The 22,940-nt window shown below is 45.1% G+C and overlaps 2 long non-coding RNA genes across 2 annotated transcripts; both read right to left on the bottom strand.

Annotated features, from left to right (window-relative positions):
- Window positions 1-10,199: 10,199 nt before the first annotated feature.
- LOC140693806 (uncharacterized) lies at window positions 10,200-10,826 on the bottom strand. Its single transcript, XR_012069511.1, has 3 exons — window positions 10,713-10,826; window positions 10,414-10,504; window positions 10,200-10,283 (listed from the first exon to the last, which is right to left on the bottom strand). It is a non-coding gene; the product is annotated as an uncharacterized lncRNA (long non-coding RNA).
- A 10,178-nt stretch (window positions 10,827-21,004) lies between these two features.
- On the bottom strand, window positions 21,005-22,610 carry LOC140693810 (uncharacterized). The gene is made up of 3 exons (XR_012069515.1): window positions 22,474-22,610; window positions 21,307-21,377; window positions 21,005-21,098 (listed from the first exon to the last, which is right to left on the bottom strand). It is a non-coding gene; the product is annotated as an uncharacterized lncRNA (long non-coding RNA).
- Window positions 22,611-22,940: the final 330 nt, after the last annotated feature.

Below are 22,940 nucleotides of genomic sequence, written 5' to 3'. Positions count from 1 at the left end.
AGCCATTCAGACCAAAATTCAACAAGCCCAGGTAAGCCTTTTCCCAGGTTTGGGCCTAGCTAGTGAGCACTTGCCCTTGCCTCCCCTCCACTCAGGCATCCATTTTGAAGGATCAGTACCTGAGCTGCAATGAAGCCATTACGAGAAGAGCAAGCCCCTCCTAGAATCAGAGTTCCTCCAGCTTCACTCTCTGTGAACAACAGTGAACACCTTAAAGGTCAAATAGTCTCGGCTGAAATAGATAAAATTGAATACTTAGCTCACACCTAGAAACGATGTCCTTCCGCTAGATTCAGCAAATGTTGTGTTTCTGTCTTCCCTGGGGTGAAGGGCGTGTGGTAAGTGAGGGGAATCTTTGACTGAACATGAATCTGTATTAGGCTTCAGTTTTTCAAGACAGTGAAGGTAAATAGTACAAGTCAGAAAGTGAACTGAACTGTAAAAGTCGCCAATGACATTAAAGACACAGCTTATGTGGATCGTCTTTCACTTGAGTCAAGCCCCCGGGGGCACTATATCATGGGGGTGCAGACTTGGTTGCGTTAAATGGCTTTAAACTACAGGATCGGATGATTAAGCGTTCTCAACACTGATAGAAAAACACCTGGTTCTCAATAGACTAGCATAACTGCAGCAGGATTCTCCTAGCTAGAATGCCTCTAGGTGCTTTTGGATTCAAACCTAAATGTATATATTTGGTTTGTTTCCTCTTGTATTTTCCTAGAGAGGGATGTTACCCCTTGAAATGCCAACATTGGCCAGTAGGTGTCATTGGGATACAGGGCACCACATGCACAAGTGTATCCAAGGTTGGGGGTTATTCCATGTTTCCAAAAGTTATTTCATGGTTCCTGTTGGTTTCGGAGGCTTCAACCTTAAAGAGCTGACATGACCCCTTGAACAGTTTGGACTGCTAGTTTGCATTCTATCTGTCTAGCTTTTCCGTCGAGCTGACACAATGTTACCAAAATTGACAAGTCTGGCTTCTAGGTCGATTGAGTGTGTTTCAAAAAATAACTCCATTTTCGTATAACTCCCAAAACATGTAAATGAGTTCTGTTAAACTTCTTAAAGACTGCAAATGGGATATCAACACAATGTCAAAAGAGTTGTCTTCGGACAATCCCTCCCACCACGGCTGTATAGAAACCAAGAGCTAAGCAAATATCACATTTCTGTGAAATGTATCTGGATAGTGTTGATTCATCGATGCCCAGTTGGCAGAGAAGAAGTGCAACCTGCACTCACTCGCTCCCATGTACAGAGCAATGGAAACATCCACTCACCCAGCCCTTAGCATAGGACACTGGCCGAAGAGAGGTCTGTTACTCCCAAAGACAGGATGAGGCCTCAGGACACCTGGAAGCAGGAGAATGCAAAGCAGGGAATGGAAACCAGTGCAGGTTCGGACCCCTGGTGATGGAGCAACAAGGGTGAAACTCTGTTTAACTTGGACGCACACTCTCAAGCGGACAGGAGACATGGGTTTGAAGGTGATGTGCTGAGATTTACAAGAGTGCACAGCAGATGCTTGGCTGAGAGAACTCAAAGAAACCAGCGCAAAATATCCCCACAGTTAATTCTGAGACCAAGATCCCAGCTGCCAAATTTGAGGTAGCAGAGGCAACGGTCAGTGAGGCATAGAGCTACGGATGATGGCACACGCTGAGTCTCAGGGATCTGGAGTGCGTTGTGGGATGTGGTGGGTCGAATCAAGAGAGCAAACCGAACTGTGTACCAATAATAAATCAACCACACTGGTCGCGCGGTTGCGATTACCGATATGTCCCATGGCCACACCCAGTACATCTGCAGGACCAGGGACCAATTGGGAATTTTGCCAATAGAGCACGTGTGGGGCTGAATCAGAGATATCGTGCATCTGGTCTGAGGGATCCAGGGGGCCTTGAATTTGAAATCAGAATGAAAAGCCTTAGGATATGCTACATTCATAACCTGGGCTGGGATTATGATTTGGTTTGAGTCACAGGATGCGCAACAACTCTGTGGTTGCCTTCGTGCACCCGTGCCACAAGGATGAGAGGACAAGGAAGAGTGGTCCAAGTCCACAGCGCGAGAAGAGGAAGCATTCCCTTCAGCACTATCTCCCAAAAGCGGATGCTACATTTTGGATGGCACCGGCACGGTACGGCACCTAGGACAACAAGGAAGGTCTGCGGGATCATTCCAGCAGGCCCTGATATGTGACATCCATAGATATGCTTCCACTGGTGTTTCTGTAGACAGAGAAGCTCTGGAAAGAACTCATTTCATTGGGACATTCCCGTGGCAATAAAAAGCAGAAGAGCACTCTCAGTTTGCTGTTTTGGAAACACTCCAAAATGACATAGAGAAGAATGCAGAGCTGAGAACTTTTAGAAGCTTCATTTCCACAAGAGGAAGTGTCCTGTGCACTTTCAGAAGTGTGAGATAAGTATAATCAAAATGAAGTTATGCTAATCGAAATAGAATGGGTTGTTCATCACAACTAATGCAACACCAGCAATTGGAGATATACCAAACAACACACACAGGTACAGGTTATGGCATCAATGCCTAGGAGAAATTGTCCTCACAGAAATCCCATGGAATTGCGTAGAGACAAGAGTCTAAATGTTTCAATTAACAAAGCCCTAGAACTCTACATTAGATACTTGATATTACCTGACCAGTAGAGATGAAGAAGAACAGTAAAAGAAACAGGAAGTACCATTTTCAGTTCCAAAGATATTGAAGGCGCAAAAGATAAGCTTTCAAACAACTAGTCTGCAAAACGCTATCCAGAACAAGTGTTGAAAATGAAGGTCAGGAAAACACTGAAGAACACCAGTGTCTCAGAATCACAAAAGGCAGAATACCAGAAAAGGGGAAGAGACAGTCTCAACACGAGCCAAAAATATCAGGAAACTCAATGGTTGTCATAATATCAGGGCTAAAATTCAGTCCTTAGCAGACTAGATAATGCAGAGGGACGCGTGAATGACTGTGAAGACAGGGGAAGAGAAAAACCTCGGTCAGAAGCAGACATAGGAAAGCAAGTGCAAACAAATGAAAACATTGCAGTTGAACCCTGGGTTAAGACAGGGCATGAAAGAATAGAAATCATGAGTCCCAGATGGAAAAGCAAGGGATAAAGAAACAAAAAGTGTCTGAAAATTTATCTGTAGAAAAATCAGACTGAAACTTGCTGAAAGCCAAGAAAGAATCATCTATGCGAATTCAGGAATTACACAGCATCCGAAGGAGGTGGAATCCCAATAGACCTACCAGCAGCTGTATGATTCAAATCAACAAAGTTCACGAATATCCGAGTGATTTAAAATGCACCTGGAGGAAACAACATAGTCACAAGGAAACCTCCAGAGGGGTTTCAGCTGATATCTCGGCAGCAATATTGCAGGACAGGGAGGAGTGCCAGGACACAGACCATATCCTGAATGGCCAAATGCTGCCACCTAGGGTAGCCTATGCCACATGAACACCATTTCAAATAACGGCAGAGCTAGAGAATTCTACAGACCGGCAAATCTTAAAAGAATTCAGCAGTTCAAAAGTTTTTCTAAAAGAAAGGTTGAGAAAACTCCCCTGAATAGAAAAGCAGCAAGATGGAATGGAAAGAAGAAACCATTATTGGAAATGCAAGAAGAGCATGTGTGGCAGAGAAGAAAGAAGAAGAACTTAAGGAGGACATCAAAACCCTAAAGATGGGAGAGGGAAGCAGGAAACCATAGGTGATTGGAAGCACTCTCTTAAGTGAATCAGCTTATTTGACTCTGTTTGAAGCGAAAGGAGAGATGCATGGCCTGACGTGTTTGCAAAACAAGCGAGAAGAAGACCAACAAAGAATCAAACCAACAAACAAGCACCAAAATGGTATGGTTGGCTGACATATACAAAGGGAACCATGATTATTCAAAAGAAAATACTCAAGGTGAGGTCAAGGGTCATTCAGAACGCATTGACCCAGTATCGTGGCTTGCATGTACTCAGCACACTTGTATTCGGAAATCAGAAGCGTGCATTCATATTCGTAAATTTTGATTCATAAGAGCATATCGTGACCTAACACTAATGCCGATTTGGAATCAATGGATTCCTAGTCAGTGATGTAGACTTGTATGTCTTCCAACAGGATGAAGGAATGCCATATTCTAGGCTACGTAGAGAAGAAATGTAAGAAGCCTATAACAAAGGCAAGTAGCTCTGCCAAAGTGTACTAAGTGCAAAAGAGACCGACAGCAAAGTGCACATTGTGGTTGGTTTCATTTCTTGGAATTTCAGGCCCCATGAATCCAATGGATCCATGTCCTGAGAGTGTGGGTGTTTCAGCAGAAATCAGGCGACGCATATGTATTCCGGGTGTACGGATCTTATAGGAACATAAGTCTCCTTTAGTGGGTCCCTGTGTACTGTGAACTGTTAGAAAGTTTAAAGACGTGTGAAACCATCAACTGAAAAGGGACACACTTCCCTCCATTGGTACGGTGCATAGAGCTCTGAACAAAAGGAAAGAGGGAAGAAGAAAGGCCCATGGGACGCTAGTGGGTAGAATCACATTTACCTTAGGAACCTCTCGTCGGATGCAGCCCCTCCCCCAACACTGACAAGATGCAGCAGCCATTGGGGATGGCAGTTAGCGGTTGGATTCCAGGTGGAATGTTGGTGTTTACCGCGAGGCTTGTTGTGGCTGTTGGATCCTAGGTAACCGGGCAGAGTTCTGTGGGTGGATCAGTGTGATGGAGGGGCTGCCGCCCTCTGTGGAGCTTGGCTTAGGTGTTTGGTCCGGGAAGCTGTGTAAGTTCGAGATACTGCTGCTGCCCAAAGACCTGAGGTCACAGGTCAGTTTCCAGAACCTGAAAGGGCAGACAGTGGAAGATCTGCCTGTCATCAGCTTACTGGTCAGGCTCCGAGGTACTTTCAGACTTGCCCAGTCCTGGTGAAGTCGACTTTAGGGGAGACACGAAGAGAAGCTGGCCGATAAGCTGGCTGCACGGATTGAGGAGAGATGCGAACACATGGATGAGAGATGTTCTGCTACAATGGAGAATACTGGCGTGGAGACAGCTGTAGAGGATACCAGGCTCAAAAGACATTCATGAGACATATTGAAACTCACTGATACAGGCAGAAACATACGGAGTGCCAACGTGGACTTGAGGAAGTTCCTCAATTCTCTTCTCCAAGAACGGGTCCAAGGTCCCTGACGTCTGAAGGAGAAGAAATGGCAGAGATGATCAAAACGCTCCTGTTCTTGGAAGAGGTCGTGAGAATCCACACGTCCCAAGGGGCATTCCCAAGCCATTCAGACCAAAATTCAACAAGCCCAGGTAAGCCTTTTCCCAGGTTTGGGCCTAGCTAGTGAGCACTTGCCCTTGCCTCCCCTCCACTCAGGCATCCATTTTGAAGGATCAGTACCTGAGCTGCAATGAAGCCATTACGAGAAGAGCAAGCCCCTCCTAGAATCAGAGTTCCTCCAGCTTCACTCTCTGTGAACAACAGTGAACACCTTAAAGGTCAAATAGTCTCGGCTGAAATAGATAAAATTGAATACTTAGCTCACACCTAGAAACGATGTCCTTCCGCTAGATTCAGCAAATGTTGTGTTTATGTCTTCCCTGGGGTGAAGGGAGTGTGGTAAGTGAGGGGAATCTTTGACTGAACATGAATCTGTATTAGGCTTCAGTTTTTCAAGACAGTGGAGGTAAATAGTACAAGTCAGAAAGTGAACTGAACTGTAAAAGTCGCCAATGACATTAAAGACACAGCTTATGTGGATCGTCTTTCACTTGAGTCAAGCCCCCGGGGGCACTATATCATGGGGGTGCAGACTTGGTTGCGTTAAATGGCTTTAAACTACAGGATCGGATGATTAAGCGTTCTCAACACTGATAGAAAAACACCTGGTTCTCAATAGACTAGCATAACTGCAGCAGGATTCTCCTAGCTAGAATGCCTCTAGGTGCTTTTGGATTCAAACCTAAATGTATATATTTGGTTTGTTTCCTCTTGTATTTTCCTAGAGAGGGATGTTACCCCTTGAAATGCCAACATTGGCCAGTAGGTGTCATTGGGATACAGGGCACCACATGCACAAGTGTATCCAAGGTTGGGGGTTATTCCATGTTTCCAAAAGTTATTTCATGGTTCCTGTTGGTTTCGGAGGCTTCAACCTTAAAGAGCTGACATGACCCCTTGAACAGTTTGGACTGCTAGTTTGCATTCTATCTGTCTAGCTTTTCCGTCGAGCTGACACAATGTTACCAAAATTGACAAGTCTGGCTTCTAGGTCGATTGAGTGTGTTTCAAAAAATAACTCCATTTTCGTATAACTCCCAAAACATGTAAATGAGTTCTGTTAAACTTCTTAAAGACTGCAAATGGGATATCAACACAATGTCAAAAGAGTTGTCTTCGGACAATCCCTCCCACCACGGCTGTATAGAAACCAAGAGCTAAGCAAATATCACATTTCTGTGAAATGTATCTGGATAGTGTTGATTCATCGATGCCCAGTTGGCAGAGAAGAAGTGCAACCTGCACTCACTCGCTCCCATGTACAGAGCAATGGAAACATCCACTCACCCAGCCCTTAGCATAGGACACTGGCCGAAGAGAGGTCTGTTACTCCCAAAGACAGGATGAGGCCTCAGGACACCTGGAAGCAGGAGAATGCAAAGCAGGGAATGGAAACCAGTGCAGGTTCGGACCCCTGGTGATGGAGCAACAAGGGTGAAACTCTGTTTAACTTGGACGCACACTCTCAAGCGGACAGGAGACATGGGTTTGAAGGTGATGTGCTGAGATTTACAAGAGTGCACAGCAGATGCTTGGCTGAGAGAACTCAAAGAAACCAGCGCAAAATATCCCCACAGTTAATTCTGAGACCAAGATCCCAGCTGCCAAATTTGAGGAAGCAGAGGCAACGGTCAGTGAGGCATAGAGCTACGGATGATGGCACATGCTGAGTCTCAGGGATCTGGAGTGCGTTGTGGGATGTGGTGGGTCGAATCAAGAGAGCAAACCGAACTGTGTACCAATAAAAAATCAACCACACTGGTCGCGTGGTTGCGATTACCGATAAGTCCCATGGCCACACCCAGTACATCTGCAGGACCAGGGACCAATTGGGAATTTTGCCAATAGAGCACGTGTGGGGCTGAATCAGAGATATCGTGCATCTGGTCTGAGGGATCCAGGGGGCCTTGAATTTGAAATCAGAATGAAAAGCCTTAGGATATGCTACATTCATAACCTGGGCTGGGATTATGATTTGGTTTGAGTCACAGGATGCGCAACAACTCTGTGGTTGCCTTCGTGCACCCGTGCCACAAGGATGAGAGGACAAGGAAGAGTGGTCCAAGTCCACAGCGCGAGAAGAGGAAGCATTCCCTTCAGCACTATCTCCCAAAAGCGGATGCTACATTTTGGATGGCACCGGCACGGTACGGCACCTAGGACAACAAGGAAGGTCTGCGGGATCATTCCAGCAGGCCCTGATATGTGACATCCATAGATATGCTTCCACTGGTGTTTCTGTAGACAGAGAAGCTCTGGAAAGAACTCATTTCATTGGGACATTCCCGTGGCAATAAAAAGCAGAAGAGCACTCTCAGTTTGCTGTTTTGGAAACACTCCAAAATGACATAGAGAAGAATGCAGAGCTGAGAACTTTTAGAAGCTTCATTTCCACAAGAGGAAGTGTCCTGTGCACTTTCAGAAGTGTGAGATAAGTATAATCAAAATGAAGTTATGCTAATCGAAGTAGAATGGGTTGTTCATCACAACTAATGCAACACCAGCAATTGGAGATATACCAAACAACACACACAGGTACAGGTTATGGCATCAATGCCTAGGAGAAATTGTCCTCACAGAAATCCCATGGAATTGCGTAGAGACAAGAGTCTAAATTTTTCAATTAACAAAGCCCTAGAAGTCTACATTAGATACCTGATATTACCTGACCAGTAGAGATGAAGAAGAACAGTAAAAGAAACAGGAAGTACCATTTTCAGTTCCAAAGATATTGAAGGCGCAAAAGATAAGCTTTCAAACAACTAGTCTGCAAAACGCTATCCAGAACAAGTGTTGAAAATGAAGGTCAGGAAAACACTGAAGAACACCAGTGTCTCAGAATCACAAAAGGCAGAATACCAGAAAAGGGGAAGAGAAAGTCTCAACACGAGCCAAAAATATCAGGAAACTCAATGGTTGTGATAATATCAGGGCTAAAATTCAGTCCTTAGCAGACTAGATAATGCAGAGGGACGCGTGAATGACTGTGAAGACAGGGGAAGAGAAAAACCTCGGTCAGAAGCAGACATAGGAAAGCAAGTGCAAACAAATGAAAACATTGCAGTTGAACCCTGGGTTAAGACAGGGCATGAAAGAATAGAAATCATGAGTCCCAGATGGAAAAGCAAGGGATAAAGAAACAAAAAGTGTCTGAAAATTTATCTGTAGAAAAATCAGACTGAAACTTGCTGAAAGCCAAGAAAGAATCATCTATGCGAATTCAGGAATTACACAGCATCCGAAGGAGGTGGAATCCCAATAGACCTACCAGCAGCTGTATGATTCAAATCAACAAAGTTCACGAATATCCGAGTGATTTAAAATGCACCTGGAGGAAACAACATAGTCACAAGGAAACCTCCAGAGGGGTTTCAGCTGATATCTCGGCAGCAATATTGCAGGACAGGGAGGAGTGCCAGGACACAGACCATATCCTGAATGGCCAAATGCTGCCACCTAGGGTAGCCTATGCCACATGAACACCATTTCAAATAACGGCAGAGCTAGAGAATTCTACAGACCGGCAAATCTTAAAAGAATTCAGCAGTTCAAAAGTTTTTCTAAAAGAAAGGTTGAGAAAACTCCCCTGAATAGAAAAGCAGCAAGATGGAATGGAAAGAAGAAACCATTATTGGAAATGCAAGAAGAGCATGTGTGGCAGAGAAGAAAGAAGAAGAACTTAAGGAGGACATCAAAACCCCAAAGATGGGAGACGGAAGCAGGAAACCATAGGTGATTGGAAGCACTCTCTTAAGTGAATCAGCTTATTTGACTCGGTTTGAAGCGAAAGGAGAGATGCATGGCCTGACGTGTTTGCAAAACAAGCGAGAAGAAGACCAACAAAGAATCAAACCAACAAACAAGCACCAAAATGGTATGGTTGGCTGACATATACAAAGGGAACCATGATTATTCAAAAGGAAATACTCAAGGTGAGGTCAAGGGTCATTCAGAACGCATCGACCCAGTATCGTGGCTTGCATGTACTCAGCACACTTGTATTCGGAAATCAGAAGCGTGCATTCATATTCGTAAATTTTGATTCATAAGAGCATATCGTGACCTAACACTAATGCCGATTTGGAATCAAATGGTTTCCTAGTCCGTGATGTAGACTTGTATGTCTTCCAACAGGATGAAGGAATGCCATATTCTAGGCTACGTAGAGAAGAAATGTAAGAAGCCTATAACAAAGGCAAGTAGCTCTGCCAAAGTGTACTAAGTGCAAAAGAGACCGACAGCAAAGTGCACATTGGGGTTGGTTTCATTTCTTGGAATTTCAGCCCCCATGAATCCAATGGATCCATGTCCTGAGAGTGTGAGTGTTTCAGCAGAAATCAGGCGACGCATATGTATTCCGGGTGTACGGATCTTATAGGAACATAAGTCTCCTTTAGTGGGTCCCTGTGTACTGTGAACTGTTAGAAAGTTTAAAGACGTGTGAAACCATCAACTGAAAAGGGACACACTTCCCTCCATTGGTACGGTGCATAGAGCTCTGAACAAAAGGAAAGAGGGAAGAAGAAAGGCCCATGGGACGCTAGTGGGTAGAATCACATTTACCTTAGGAACCTCTCGTCGGATGCAGCCCCTCCCCCAACACTGACAAGATGCAGCAGCCATTGGGGATGGCAGTTAGCGGTTGGATTCCAGGTGGAATGTTGGTGTTTACCGCGAGGCTTGTTGTGGCTGTTGGATCCTAGGTAACCGGGCAGAGTTCTGTGGGTGGATCAGTGTGATGGAGGGGCTGCCGCCCTCTGTGGAGCTTGGCTTAGGTGTTTGGTCCGGGAAGCTGTGTAAGTTCGAGATACTGCTGCTGCCCAAAGACCTGAGGTCACAGGTCAGTTTCCAGAACCTGAAAGGGCAGACAGTGGAAGATCTGCCTGTCATCAGCTTACTGGTCAGGCTCCGAGGTACTTTCAGACTTGCCCAGTCCTGGTGAAGTCGACTTTAGGGGAGACACGAAGAGAAGCTGGCCGATAAGCTGGCTGCACGGATTGAGGAGAGATGCGAACACATGGATGAGAGATGTTCTGCTACAATGGAGAATACTGGCGTGGAGACAGCTGTAGAGGATACCAGGCTCAAAAGTCATTCATGAGACATATTGAAACTCACTGATACAGGCAGAAACATACGGAGTGCCAACGTGGACTTGAGGAAGTTCCTCAATTCTCTTCTCCAATAACGGGTCCAAGGTCCCTGACGTCTGAAGGAGAAGAAATGGCAGAGATGATCAAAACGCTCCTGTTCTTGGAAGAGGTCGTGAGAATCCACACGTCCCAAGGGGCATTCCCAAGCCATTCAGACCAAAATTCAACAAGCCCAGGTAAGCCTTTTCCCAGGTTTGGGCCTAGCTAGTGAGCACTTGCCCTTGCCTCCCCTCCACTCAGGCATCCATTTTGAAGGATCAGTACCTGAGCTGCAATGAAGCCATTATGAGAAGAGCAAGCCCCTCCTAGAATCAGAGTTCCTCCAGCTTCACTCTCTGTGAACAACAGTGAACACCTTAAAGGTCAAATAGTCTCGGCTGAAATAGATAAAATTGAATACTTAGCTCACACCTAGAAACGATGTCCTTCCGCTAGATTCAGCAAATGTTGTGTTTATGTCTTCCCTGGGGTGAAGGGAGTGTGGTAAGTGAGGGGAATCTTTGACTGAACATGAATCTGTATTAGGCTTCAGTTTTTCAAGACAGTGAAGGTAAATAGTACAAGTCAGAAAGTGAACTGAACTGTAAAAGTCGCCAATGACATTAAAGACACAGCTTATGTGGATCGTCTTTCACTTGAGTCAAGCCCCCGGGGGCACTATATCATGGGGGTGCAGACTTGGTTGCGTTAAATGGCTTTAAACTACAGGATCGGATGATTAAGCGTTCTCAACACTGATAGAAAAACACCTGGTTCTCAATAGACTAGCATAACTGCAGCAGGATTCTCCTAGCTAGAATGCCTCTAGGTGCTTTTGGATTCAAACCTAAATGTATATATTTGGTTTGTTTCCTCTTGTATTTTCCTAGAGAGGGATGTTACCCCTTGAAATGCCAACATTGGCCAGTAGGTGTCATTGGGATACAGGGCACCACATGCACAAGTGTATCCAAGGTTGGGGGTTATTCCATGTTTCCAAAAGTTATTTCATGGTTCCTGTTGGTTTCGGAGGCTTCAACCTTAAAGAGCTGACATGACCCCTTGAACAGTTTGGACTGCTAGTTTGCATTCTATCTGTCTAGCTTTTCCGTCGAGCTGACACAATGTTACCAAAATTGACAAGTCTGGCTTCTAGGTCGATTGAGTGTGTTTCAAAAAATAACTCCATTTTCGTATAACTCCCAAAACATGTAAATGAGTTCTGTTAAACTTCTTAAAGACTGCAAATGGGATATCAACACAATGTCAAAAGAGTTGTCTTCGGACAATCCCTCCCACCACGGCTGTATAGAAACCAAGAGCTAAGCAAATATCACATTTCTGTGAAATGTATCTGGATAGTGTTGATTCATCGATGCCCAGTTGGCAGAGAAGAAGTGCAACCTGCACTCACTCGCTCCCATGTACAGAGCAATGGAAACATCCACTCACCCAGCCCTTAGCATAGGACACTGGCCGAAGAGAGGTCTGTTACTCCCAAAGACAGGATGAGGCCTCAGGACACCTGGAAGCAGGAGAATGCAAAGCAGGGAATGGAAACCAGTGCAGGTTCGGACTCCTGGTGATGGAGCAACAAGGGTGAAACTCTGTTTAACTTGGACGCACACTCTCAAGCGGACAGGAGACATGGGTTTGAAGGTGATGTGCTGAGATTTACAAGAGTGCACAGCAGAAGCTTGGCTGAGAGAACTCAAAGAAACCAGCGCAAAATATCCCCACAGTTAATTCTGAGACCAAGATCCCAGCTGCCAAATTTGAGGTAGCAGAGGCAACGGTCAGTGAGGCATAGAGCTACGGATGATGGCACACGCTGAGTCTCAGGGATCTGGAGTGCGTTGTGGGATGTGGTGGGTCGAATCAAGAGAGCAAACCGAACTGTGTACCAATAAAAAATCAACCACACTGGTCGCGTGGTTGCGATTACCGATAAGTCCCATGGCCACACCCAGTACATCTGCAGGACCAGGGACCAATTGGGAATTTTGCCAATAGAGCACGTGTGGGGCTGAATCAGAGATATCGTGCATCTGGTCTGAGGGATCCAGGGGGCCTTGAATTTGAAATCAGAATGAAAAGCCTTAGGATATGCTACATTCATAACCTGGGCTGGGATTATGATTTGGTTTGAGTCACAGGATGCGCAACAACTCTGTGGTTGCATTCGTGCACCCGTGCCACAAGGATGAGAGGACAAGGAAGAGTGGTCCAAGTCCACAGCACGAGAAGAGGAAGCATTCCCTTCAGCACTATCTCCCAAAAGCGGATGCTACATTTTGGATGGCACCGGCACGGTACGGCACCTAGGACAACAAGGAAGGTCTGCGGGATCATTCCAGCAGGCCCTGATATGTGACATCCATAGATATGCTTCCACTGGTGTTTCTGTAGACAGAGAAGCTCTGGAAAGAACTCATTTCATTGGGACATTCCCGTGGTAATAAAAAGCAGAAGAGCACTCTCAGTTTGCTGTTTTGGAAACACTCCAAAATGACATAGAGAAGAATGCAGAGCTGAGAACTTTTAGAAGCTTCATTTCCACAAGAGGAAGTGTCCTGTGCACTTTCAGAAGTGTGAGATAAGTATAATCAAAATGAAGTTATGCTAATCGAAGTAGAATGGGTTGTTCATCACAACTAATGCAACACCAGCAATTGGAGATATACCAAACAACACACACAGGTACAGGTTATGGCATCAATGCCTAGGAGAAATTGTCCTCACAGAAATCCCATGGAATTGCGTAGAGACAAGAGTCTAAATTTTTCAATTAACAAAGCCCTAGAAGTCTACATTAGATACCTGATATTACCTGACCAGTAGAGATGAAGAAGAACAGTAAAAGAAACAGGAAATACCATTTTCAGTTCCAAAGATATTGAAGGCGCAAAAGATAAGCTTTCAAACAACTAGTCTGCAAAACGCTATCCAGAACAAGTGTTGAAAATGAAGGTCAGGAAAACACTGAAGAACACCAGTGTCTCAGAATCACAAAAGGCAGAATACCAGAAAAGGGGAAGAGAAAGTCTCAACACGAGCCAAAATTATCAGGAAACTCAATGGTTGTCATAATATCAGGGCTAAAATTCAGTCTTTAGCAGACTAGATAATGCAGAGGGACGCGTGAATGACTGTGAAGACAGGGGAAGAGAAAAACCTCGGTCAGAAGCAGACATAGGAAAGCAAGTGCAAACAAATGAAAACATTGCAGTTGAACCCTGGGTTAAGACAGGGCATGAAAAAATAGAAATCATGAGTCCCAGATGGAAAAGCAAGGGATAAAGAAACAAAAAGTGTCTGAAAATTTATCTGTAGAAAAATCAGACTGAAACTTGCTGAAAGCCAAGAAAGAATCATCTATGCGAATTCAGGAATTACACAGCATCCGAAGGAGGTGGAATCCCAATAGACCTACCAGCAGCTGTATGATTCAAATCAACAAAGTTCACGAATATCCGAGTGATTTAAAATGCACCTGGAGGAAACAACATAGTCACAAGGAAACCTCCAGAGGGGTTTCAGCTGATATCTCGGCAGCAATATTGCAGGACAGGGAGGAGTGCCAGGACACAGACCATATCCTGAATGGCCAAATGCTGCCACCTAGGGTAGCCTATGCCACATGAACACCATTTCAAATAACGGCAGAGCTAGAGAATTCTACAGACCGGCAAATCTTAAAAGAATTCAGCAGTTCAAAAGTTTTTCTAAAAGAAAGGTTGAGAAAACTCCCCTGAATAGAAAAGCAGCAAGATGGAATGGAAAGAAGAAACCATTATTGGAAATGCAAGAAGAGCATGTGTGGCAGAGAAGAAAGAAGAAGAACTTAAGGAGGACATCAAAACCCTAAAGATGGGAGAGGGAAGCAGGAAATCATAGGTGATTGGAAGCACTCTCTTAAGTGAATCAGCATATTTGACTCTGTTTGAAGCGAAAGGAGAGATGCATGGCCTGACGTGTTTGCAAAACAAGCGAGAAGAAGACCAACAAAGAATCAAACCAACAAACAAGCACCAAAATGGTATGGTTGGCTGACATATACAAAGGGAACCATGATTATTCAAAAGAAAATACTCAAGGTGAGGTCAAGGGTCATTCAGAACGCATCGACCCAGTATCGTGGCTTGCATGTACTCAGCACACTTGTATTCGGAAATCAGAAGCGTGCATTCATATTCGTAAATTTTGATTCATAAGAGCATATCGTGACCTAACACTAATGCCGATTTGGAATCAAATGGTTTCCTAGTCCGTGATGTAGACTTGTATGTCTTCCAACAGGATGAAGGAATGCCATATTCTAGGCTACGTAGAGAAGAAATGTAAGAAGCCGATAACAAAGGCAAGTAGCTCTGCCAAAGTGTACTAAGTGCAAAAGAGACCGACAGCAAAGTGCACATTGGGGTTGGTTTCATTTCTTGGAATTTCAGCCCCCATGAATCCAATGGATCCATGTCCTGAGAGTGTGGGTGTTTCAGCAGAAATCAGGCGACGCATATGTATTCCGGGTGTACGGATCTTATAGGAACATAAGTCTCCTTTAGTGGGTCCCTGTGTACTGTGAACTGTTAGAAAGTTTAAAGACGTGTGAAACCATCAACTGAAAAGGGACACACTTCCCTCCATTGGTACGGTGCATAGAGCTCTGAACAAAAGGAAAGAGGGAAGAAGAAAGGCCCATGGGACGCTAGTGGGTAGAATCACATTTACCTTAGGAACCTCTCGTCGGATGCAGCCCCTCCCCCAACACTGACAAGATGCAGCAGCCATTGGGGATGGCAGTTAGCGGTTGGATTCCAGGTGGAATGTTGGTGTTTACCGCGAGGCTTGTTGTGGCTGGTGGATCCTAGGTAACCGGGCAGAGTTCTGTGGGTGGATCAGTGTGATGGAGGGGCTGCCGCCCTCTGTGGAGCTTGGCTTAGGTGTTTGGTCCGGGAAGCTGTGTAAGTTCGAGATACTGCTGCTGCCCAAAGACCTGAGGTCACAGGTCAGTTTCCAGAACCTGAAAGGGCAGACAGTGGAAGATCTGCCTGTCATCAGCTTACTGGTCAGGCTCCGAGGTACTTTCAGACTTGCCCAGTCCTGGTGAAGTCGACTTTAGGGGAGACACGAAGAGAAGCTGGCCGATAAGCTGGCTGCACGGATTGAGGAGAGATGCGAACACATGGATGAGAGATGTTCTGCTACAATGGAGAATACTGGCGTGGAGACAGCTGTAGAGGATACCAGGCTCAAAAGACATTCATGAGACATATTGAAACTCACTGATACAGGCAGAAACATACGGAGTGCCAACGTGGACTTGAGGAAGTTCCTCAATTCTCTTCTCCAATAACGGGTCCAAGGTCCCTGACGTCTGAAGGAGAAGAAATGGCAGAGATGATCAAAACGCTCCTGTTCTTGGAAGAGGTCGTGAGAATCCACACGTCCCAAGGGGCATTCCCAAGCCATTCAGACCAAAATTCAACAAGCCCAGGTAAGCCTTTTCCCAGGTTTGGGCCTAGCTAGTGAGCACTTGCCCTTGCCTCCCCTCCACTCAGGCATCCATTTTGAAGGATCAGTACCTGAGCTGCAATGAAGCCATTACGAGAAGAGCAAGCCCCTCCTAGAATCAGAGTTCCTCCAGCTTCACTCTCTGTGAACAACAGTGAACACCTTAAAGGTCAAATAGTCTCGGCTGAAATAGATAAAATTGAATACTTAGCTCACACCTAGAAACGATGTCCTTCCGCTAGATTCAGCAAATGTTGTGTTTCTGTCTTCCCTGGGGTGAAGGGAGTGTGGTAAGTGAGGGGAATCTTTGACTGAACATGAATCTGTATTAGGCTTCAGTTTTTCAAGACAGTGAAGGTAAATAGTACAAGTCAGAAAGTGAACTGAACTGTAAAAGTCGCCAATGACATTAAAGACACAGCTTATGTGGATCGTCTTTCACTTGAGTCAAGCCCCCGGGGGCACTATATCATGGGGGTGCAGACTTGGTTGCGTTAAATGGCTTTAAACTACAGGATCGGATGATTAAGCGTTCTCAACACTGATAGAAAAACACCTGGTTCTCAATAGACTAGCATAACTGCAGCAGGATTCTCCTAGCTAGAATGCCTCTAGGTGCTTTTGGATTCAAACCTAAATGTATATATTTGGTTTGTTTCCTCTTGTATTTTCCTAGAGAGGGATGTTACCCCTTGAAATGCCAACATTGGCCAGTAGGTGTCATTGGGATACAGGGCACCACATGCACAAGTGTATCCAAGGTTGGGGGTTATTCCATGTTTCCAAAAGTTATTTCATGGTTCCTGTTGGTTTCGGAGGCTTCAACCTTAAAGAGCTGACATGACCCCTTGAACAGTTTGGACTGTTAGTTTGCATTCTATCTGTCTAGCTTTTCCGTCGAGCTGACACAATGTTACCAAAATTGACAAGTCTGGCTTCTAGGTCGATTGAGTGTGTTTCAAAAAATAACTCCATTTTCGTATAACTCCCAAAACATGTAAATGAGTTCTGTTAAACTACTTAAAGACTGCAAATGGGATATCAACACAATGTCAAAATAGTTGTCTTAGGACAATCCCTCCCAACACGGCTGTATAGAAACCAAGAGCTAAGCAAATATCACATTTCTGTGAAATGTATCTGGATAGTGTTGATTCATCGATGCCCAGTTGGCAGAGAAGAAGTGCAACCTGCACTCACTCGCTCCCATGTACAGAGCAATGGAAACATCCACTCACCCAGCCCTTAGCATAGGACACTGGCCGAAGAGAGGTCTGTTACTCCCAAAGACAGGATGAGGCCTCAGGACACCTGGAAGCAGGAGAATGCAAAGCAGGGAATGGAAACCAGTGCAGGTTCGGACCCCTGGTGATGGAGCAACAAGGGTGAAACTCTGTTTAACTTGGACGCACACTCTCAAGCGGACAGGAGACATGGGTTTGAAGGTGATGTGCTGAGATTTACAAGAGTGCACAGCAGATGCTTGGCTGAGAGAACTCAAAGAAACCAGCGCAAAATATCCCCACAGTTAATTCTGAGACCAAGATCCCAGCTGCCAAATTTGAGGTAGCAGAGGCAACGGTCAGTGAGGCATAGAGCTACGGATGATGGCACACGCTGAGTCTCAGGGATCTGGAGTGCGTTGTGGGATGTGGTGGGTCGAATCAAGAGAGCAAACCGAACTGTGTACCAATAATAAATCAACCACACTGGTCGCGCGGTTGCGATTACCGATATGTCCCATGGCCACACCCAGTACATCTGCAGGACCAGGGACCAATTGGGAATTTTGCCAATAGAGCACGTGTGGGGCTGAATCAGAGATATCGTGCATCTGGTCTGAGGGATCCAGGGGGCCTTGAATTTGAAATCAGAATGAAAAGCCTTAGGATATGCTACATTCATAACCTGGGCTGGGATTATGATTTGGTTTGAGTCACAGGATGCGCAACAACTCTGTGGTTGCCTTCGTGCACCCGTGCCACAAGGATGAGAGGACAAGGAAGAGTGGTCCAAGTCCACAGCGCGAGAAGAGGAAGCATTCCCTTCAGCACTATCTCCCAAAAGCGGATGCTACATTTTGGATGGCACCGGCACTGTACGGCACCTAGGACAACAAGGAAGGTCTGCGGGATCATTCCAGCAGGCCCTGATATGTGACATCCATAGATATGCTTCCACTGGTGTTTCTGTAGACAGAGAAGCTCTGGAAAGAACTCATTTCATTGGGACATTCCCGTGGTAATAAAAAGCAGAAGAGCACTCTCAGTTTGCTGTTTTGGAAACACTCCAAAATGACATAGAGAAGAATGCAGAGCTGAGAACTTTTAGAAGCTTCATTTCCACAAGAGGAAGTGTCCTGTGCACTTTCAGAAGTGTGAGATAAGTATAATCAAAATGAAGTTATGCTAATCGAAGTAGAATGGGTTGTTCATCACAACTAATGCAACACCAGCAATTGGAGATATACCAAACAACACACACAGGTACAGGTTATGGCATCAATGCCTAGGAGAAATTGTCCTCACAGAAATCCCATGGAATTGCGTAGAGACAAGAGTCTAAATTTTTCAATTAACAAAGCCCTAGAAGTCTACATTAGATACCTGATATTACCTGACCAGTAGAGATGAAGAAGAACAGTAAAAGAAACAGGAAATACCATTTTCAGTTCCAAAGATATTGAAGGCGCAAAAGATAAGCTTTCAAACAACTAGTCTGCAAAACGCTATCCAGAACAAGTGTTGAAAATGAAGGTCAGGAAAACACTGAAGAACACCAGTGTCTCAGAATCACAAAAGGCAGAATACCAGAAAAGGGGAAGAGAAAGTCTCAACACGAGCCAAAATTATCAGGAAACTCAATGGTTGTCATAATATCAGGGCTAAAATTCAGTCTTTAGCAGACTAGATAATGCAGAGGGACGCGTGAATGACTGTGAAGACAGGGGAAGAGAAAAACCTCGGTCAGAAGCAGACATAGGAAAGCAAGTGCAAACAAATGAAAACATTGCAGTTGAACCCTGGGTTAAGACAGGGCATGAAAAAATAGAAATCATGAGTCCCAGATGGAAAAGCAAGGGATAAAGAAACAAAAAGTGTCTGAAAATTTATCTGTAGAAAAATCAGACTGAAACTTGCTGAAAGCCAAGAAAGAATCATCTATGCGAATTCAGGAATTACACAGCATCCGAAGGAGGTGGAATCCCAATAGACCTACCAGCAGCTGTATGATTCAAATCAACAAAGTTCACGAATATCCGAGTGATTTAAAATGCACCTGGAGGAAACAACATAGTCACAAGGAAACCTCCAGAGGGGTTTCAGCTGATATCTCGGCAGCAATATTGCAGGACAGGGAGGAGTGCCAGGACACAGACCATATCCTGAATGGCCAAATGCTGCCACCTAGGGTAGCCTATGCCACATGAACACCATTTCAAATAACGGCAGAGCTAGAGAATTCTACAGACCGGCAAATCTTAAAAGAATTCAGCAGTTCAAAAGTTTTTCTAAAAGAAAGGTTGAGAAAACTCCCCTGAATAGAAAAGCAGCAAGATGGAATGGAAAGAAGAAACCATTATTGGAAATGCAAGAAGAGCATGTGTGGCAGAGAAGAAAGAAGAAGAACTTAAGGAGGACATCAAAACCCTAAAGATGGGAGAGGGAAGCAGGAAATCATAGGTGATTGGAAGCACTCTCTTAAGTGAATCAGCATATTTGACTCTGTTTGAAGCGAAAGGAGAGATGCATGGCCTGACGTGTTTGCAAAACAAGCGAGAAGAAGACCAACAAAGAATCAAACCAACAAACAAGCACCAAAATGGTATGGTTGGCTGACATATACAAAGGGAACCATGATTATTCAAAAGAAAATACTCAAGGTGAGGTCAAGGGTCATTCAGAACGCATCGACCCAGTATCGTGGCTTGCATGTACTCAGCACACTTGTATTCGGAAATCAGAAGCGTGCATTCATATTCGTAAATTTTGATTCATAAGAGCATATCGTGACCTAACACTAATGCCGATTTGGAATCAAATGGTTTCCTAGTCCGTGATGTAGACTTGTATGTCTTCCAACAGGATGAAGGAATGCCATATTCTAGGCTACGTAGAGAAGAAATGTAAGAAGCCGATAACAAAGGCAAGTAGCTCTGCCAAAGTGTACTAAGTGCAAAAGAGACCGACAGCAAAGTGCACATTGGGGTTGGTTTCATTTCTTGGAATTTCAGCCCCCATGAATCCAATGGATCCATGTCCTGAGAGTGTGGGTGTTTCAGCAGAAATCAGGCGACGCATATGTATTCCGGGTGTACGGATCTTATAGGAACATAAGTCTCCTTTAGTGGGTCCCTGTGTACTGTGAACTGTTAGAAAGTTTAAAGACGTGTGAAACCATCAACTGAAAAGGGACACACTTCCCTCCATTGGTACGGTGCATAGAGCTCTGAACAAAAGGAAAGAGGGAAGAAGAAAGGCCCATGGGACGCTAGTGGGTAGAATCACATTTACCTTAGGAACCTCTCGTCGGATGCAGCCCCTCCCCCAACACTGACAAGATGCAGCAGCCATTGGGGATGGCAGTTAGCGGTTGGATTCCAGGTGGAATGTTGGTGTTTACCGCGAGGCTTGTTGTGGCTGGTGGATCCTAGGTAACCGGGCAGAGTTCTGTGGGTGGATCAGTGTGATGGAGGGGCTGCCGCCCTCTGTGGAGCTTGGCTTAGGTGTTTGGTCCGGGAAGCTGTGTAAGTTCGAGATACTGCTGCTGCCCAAAGACCTGAGGTCACAGGTCAGTTTCCAGAACCTGAAAGGGCAGACAGTGGAAGATCTGCCTGTCATCAGCTTACTGGTCAGGCTCCGAGGTACTTTCAGACTTGCCCAGTCCTGGTGAAGTCGACTTTAGGGGAGACACGAAGAGAAGCTGGCCGATAAGCTGGCTGCACGGATTGAGGAGAGATGCGAACACATGGATGAGAGATGTTCTGCTACAATGGAGAATACTGGCGTGGAGACAGCTGTAGAGGATACCAGGCTCAAAAGACATTCATGAGACATATTGAAACTCACTGATACAGGCAGAAACATACGGAGTGCCAACGTGGACTTGAGGAAGTTCCTCAATTCTCTTCTCCAATAACGGGTCCAAGGTCCCTGACGTCTGAAGGAGAAGAAATGGCAGAGATGATCAAAACGCTCCTGTTCTTGGAAGAGGTCGTGAGAATCCACACGTCCCAAGGGGCATTCCCAAGCCATTCAGACCAAAATTCAACAAGCCCAGGTAAGCCTTTTCCCAGGTTTGGGCCTAGCTAGTGAGCACTTGCCCTTGCCTCCCCTCCACTCAGGCATCCATTTTGAAGGATCAGTACCTGAGCTGCAATGAAGCCATTACGAGAAGAGCAAGCCCCTCCTAGAATCAGAGTTCCTCCAGCTTCACTCTCTGTGAACAACAGTGAACACCTTAAAGGTCAAATAGTCTCGGCTGAAATAGATAAAATTGAATACTTAGCTCACACCTAGAAACGATGTCCTTCCGCTAGATTCAGCAAATGTTGTGTTTATGTCTTCCCTGGGGTGAAGGGCGTGTGGTAAGTGAGGGGAATCTTTGACTGAACATGAATCTGTATTAGGCTTCAGTTTTTCAAGACAGTGAAGGTAAATAGTACAAGTCAGAAAGTGAACTGAACTGTAAAAGTCGCCAATGACATTAAAGACACAGCTTATGTGGATCGTCTTTCACTTGAGTCAAGCCCCCGGGGGCACTATATCATGGGGGTGCAGACTTGGTTGCGTTAAATGGCTTTAAACTACAGGATCGGATGATTAAGCGTTCTCAACACTGATAGAAAAACACCTGGTTCTCAATAGACTAGCATAACTGCAGCAGGATTCTCCTAGCTAGAATGCCTCTAGGTGCTTTTGGATTCAAACCTAAATGTATATATTTGGTTTGTTTCCTCTTGTATTTTCCTAGAGAGGGATGTTACCCCTTGAAATGCCAACATTGGCCAGTAGGTGTCATTGGGATACAGGGCACCACATGCACAAGTGTATCCAAGGTTGGGGGTTATTCCATGTTTCCAAAAGTTATTTCATGGTTCCTGTTGGTTTCGGAGGCTTCAACCTTAAAGAGCTGACATGACCCCTTGAACAGTTTGGACTGCTAGTTTGCATTCTATCTGTCTAGCTTTTCCGTCGAGCTGACACAATGTTACCAAAATTGACAAGTCTGGCTTCTAGGTCGATTGAGTGTGTTTCAAAAAATAACTCCATTTTCGTATAACTCCCAAAACATGTAAATGAGTTCTGTTAAACTTCTTAAAGACTGCAAATGGGATATCAACACAATGTCAAAAGAGTTGTCTTCGGACAATCCCTCCCACCACGGCTGTATAGAAACCAAGAGCTAAGCAAATATCACATTTCTGTGAAATGTATCTGGATAGTGTTGATTCATCGATGCCCAGTTGGCAGAGAAGAAGTGCAACCTGCACTCACTCGCTCCCATGTACAGAGCAATGGAAACATCCACTCACCCAGCCCTTAGCATAGGACACTGGCCGAAGAGAGGTCTGTTACTCCCAAAGACAGGATGAGGCCTCAGGACACCTGGAAGCAGGAGAATGCAAAGCAGGGAATGGAAACCAGTGCAGGTTCGGACCCCTGGTGATGGAGCAACAAGGGTGAAACTCTGTTTAACTTGGACGCACACTCTCAAGCGGACAGGAGACATGGGTTTGAAGGTGATGTGCTGAGATTTACAAGAGTGCACAGCAGATGCTTGGCTGAGAGAACTCAAAGAAACCAGCGCAAAATATCCCCACAGTTAATTCTGAGACCAAGATCCCAGCTGCCAAATTTGAGGTAGCAGAGGCAACGGTCAGTGAGGCATAGAGCTACGGATGATGGCACACGCTGAGTCTCAGGGATCTGGAGTGCGTTGTGGGATGTGGTGGGTCGAATCAAGAGAGCAAACCGAACTGTGTACCAATAATAAATCAAC

Source organism: Vicugna pacos, unplaced genomic scaffold, assembly GCF_048564905.1.
Source record: "Vicugna pacos unplaced genomic scaffold, VicPac4 scaffold_20, whole genome shotgun sequence".
Taxonomy (NCBI): domain Eukaryota; kingdom Metazoa; phylum Chordata; class Mammalia; order Artiodactyla; family Camelidae; genus Vicugna; species Vicugna pacos.
Note: the sequence above shows the minus strand (reverse complement) of the source record. Positions and strands in the feature narration are given on the sequence as shown.